The sequence below is a fragment of the Amblyomma americanum genome, chromosome 6 (assembly GCF_052857255.1).
Source record: "Amblyomma americanum isolate KBUSLIRL-KWMA chromosome 6, ASM5285725v1, whole genome shotgun sequence".
Lineage (NCBI taxonomy): Eukaryota > Metazoa > Arthropoda > Arachnida > Ixodida > Ixodidae > Amblyomma > Amblyomma americanum.
In genome coordinates, this window is record NC_135502.1 from 98,081,447 (window position 1) to 98,085,046 (window position 3,600).

Genomic DNA, 3,600 nt, shown 5'->3' on the forward strand with positions numbered 1-3,600 from the left:
CGACACAGTCATGATATGTTTCTTGTGTCGGCTACACGGAAACTTGCAGCGAGGATGACCTTGAAATATGTTTGCCTTGCTACGATAGCATGTCCTCTAAGGGAACTCCTCGAAATAGCTTCAGGCAGTGTTGTTCTAATCGCGCGATGAGCACGATGTTTTCATTTTTGAAATTGGTATCTTCCTTTGTAGATTTGGTAAGCCCTGTAACCTTTACATTACCAGCCGTCGCGGTGGCTCAGCTCAACAAGTTTTAAACAACCACGTTGCCCGAAGGCCAGTTAACGTGTTTTAGAGGTTTGTTATTTCTTATCAATGTCCACACAGGCAATAAAGAAAAACAAATTCGCGGTGGCTCAGTGTTCATGCTGCTCGGCTGCTGACCCCAAAGACACGGGCTTGGTCCCGGCCGCGGCGGTCGCATATCGATAGAGCCGAAATTATAGAGGCCTGTATACTGTGTGACATCAGTGCACGTTAAAGAACCTCAGGTGGCTTAAAATTAGCAGGGGCCCTCTAATACGGCGTCCCTCTTAGCCTGAATTTTTTTTTCGGAAGTTAATGCTCTGTAAGCCCTAAGCCTTTACATTCCAGTCAAAAATAATTGAGAAAGAAGTTAGAACTAGCTTAGGTGTCGTCGACATACCCCCAGTAAGGCATTTATCTGAAAAAAAAAATGTGCCAGATGGGAATTTTTTTAAATACGATTATACAAGGGGTCCTAAGTTTAGAAAGGTTTTAAAAATATTTCGAAGCATTCTAACACAACGTCACCATATGCATAATTTTGGCAATTGTATAGAGTAAGTACCGTTATTTTCCTGAATGCTGTATAATTTGGTAATTATTAAAGAATAGTTAACCAAATTCGTAACAAAATAGTTAGGCAAGGAGCTTACGTTAAAGCTATAGGGTGTTTCCTAAAACGTACGATTCAAGAGTTTATAACATTGCTTCTATAATGTATTAGTTTCTTCCGCTCACTGCAAACTCCCGCGGAATATGAATAAAAATACCACGTGACATGCCTGCTTGAGCGCCGCAATAGCTGTCTCAAACGTTCCGCCTACCACCGAACACATCATTTAGTGGGGTGTGCTGCCGCTTAAAGGGTGACACGGCAGCGACGCGGCACTTTCTTTGACTTACGCCAGCGCAAGGCATAACAGCTGCGTCTGCATGTCGCTACCATGACCGACTGCTAGGGAAGCAAACCACCGGAGCAATTCGCACAGTCAGCATATTGGTTGCTGCCCAGCTGTCCCCTTTTAAGCGGCAGCACACTCGGCAAATCATCTATTCGTCTCGGTGCACGAGGAGAGATGCATGTCACGGGGACCGGGCAGTGCGCCAGGCTCTTACTGTGCCGATGTCAGCTTGTCGATACCAAAAGCCGCCACCTCGGAATCAAATCGATGGCGTAAATTCCACAGCCAGCCCCTGCGTCACTGCCCTGTACTGTAAAGCTCTGGGCAAAAACATAAAACCCTAAATAAATTTGAGAGGAAGCCCGCATCGAAACAAAGGTTATCTCAGGCAAAACGAATTGAAAAATTAAAGAAATAGGGGCAACCGCGCGAGGGAATGTAATAAAACCAATTAAAGCTAAAGTGTCACAAATCGTAATCATCATCACCCCCCGCACAATGCTTTCTCACATTTGATGTTCATAAAATGTGCTTCGCTGGTCGCATTTGTGCTGCTTTGATCTAATTATATCCGTTCATGTTGGGTAATTTCGGACAAAAATTTTGAAAATTGCGAAATTGTTGAACACTTTTAGGAAAATAAAGGCAATACTTCATTCTTCTGATATATAGGAAAATCTTTCTTTTAAAGAGTTTCCATATATCCAATCAAACATTTAAGACCCCCATAGCAAACCAATGGGGAATGTTGGGGCACGACAGCAAAAACGCTAACAGAAAAAAAAATTCAAGACTTCCGTCGAGTAATCGGCGGAGATATTGATTGTTATAGATACGTTTTGCATTGTATGTAAAAATTGCGTTCATATAAGGTTTCCCGATAAAAATGCTTTTGCCTAGAATTGCTGGGTATGATCCACTTAGCAGTCCACGCAACAAAAATAATAAATTGAGTTTTGATGTCATGAATTGATTACACAACAACAGCTTCTTCTATAAGTAAAGCGTTTATTTATATTCTTCTTTTTCTCTCTAAGATTGTAGAAGTTTAAACGCGTGGCGTTTATTGAATATAGAACTGCAGCAGTAATGTTTTTGATTGTGCATTCTCCTACAGACGTCTCTTTTTGAACGATGTTTTACATACTTCAACTTACAGAAATGTTTCGCGTTGACTGGTTACAGTGCTCAAGGGTCACGGCACAGCTCTCGAGTCTCATCGTCTTCGGGGCTGCTTTTATAGGTACGAAATTCTAGTTGAGAATAGAACCGCACATAGAGCATTTTCAAGATGATCGGAGCATGCGAAATAGTGCCACACCTGGAACAGTTGCCTTCATTAGGTTCCACTCAGAAAAGACCAAGACGAAGCTAACATGACGTAGGCCCTGCGCAGAAAACAGGCCTTCATTGCAGATCTGTGGTTTCTGTAGTGTGCATTGCGCACAATTTCCTTATCTCGGTACAGTGAAAAGTTTTCTCTTATGAGTAATGGAGAGGAGGACCAACCGCGGCACCTCTGCCTCTTGCGAACGCAGGACATGCTAAAAATAAAACGCGTCTAGTGGGATTTGTTGCGAAAGTTCCACTTATTGCTTGGCGTTTAAGTGAGCTAAAATAAAAAGTATTTTTCAACGAATGAAGAACCACCAATAGATATTACAGAGTAATCGTGAGTGGAATGCAAAGAAAGAATTTTCGCAATTTGAAATGGCTGATACAATGTGCACGCAAGAAATAAACCTAAGTCGTGTCATAATGTCGCTAGCTGAGCTCAGCCCCGAATATTTAAGCGCAATTAGTGTAGGTAAAAGCTAGAAATACTATATATATTCCAGAAAATTGTTCTCGTCAGGCTACGGAAATACGAATTTGGCGTTAGCTATTACTGCACACTGCCCACCTTAAAACTAATGCACTCGACGTCTATCACGTTTTCAATTGTGTACAGGCAGCGCAGTGTTTATCGTTTTCGCGATCCAAATTTCGGATATCGTGACGTGCAAGCTTCAAGAATCCACATAGGAATGAAATCCGTTCCTTCCTCTTGACTTTTTTCGCCGCGGCAATTCTGACCGGTGCTCAAGTGATTCTACCCCATCTATTCCATCTTGGTCGGAGCGTGCTTTCCACGCCCGATGAAAGAATTGAAGACAGCCTATCATGAAGCGAATCCTGTTGATGGCGCCAGTGACCATGCTTTCATAGAAAATTGGAATCAACGACCATTCTCGGAAGCGAGAAAATAAAGTGGACAAAACCACACTCCAAATGCATTTCCTGGCCGCTTGCTCCCAGTATCATGCACATCACTCCAGCAAATATGGTTCTGGCCCAGTTAACTTCCTACTGTCATCAAAATAAAGCTCTCTCTGATCGGCTTTATGCACAACAAAAGATGAATGTGCTGCCGAACGCCCCATTCACTATACAAATTCTGAAAATGGAGACC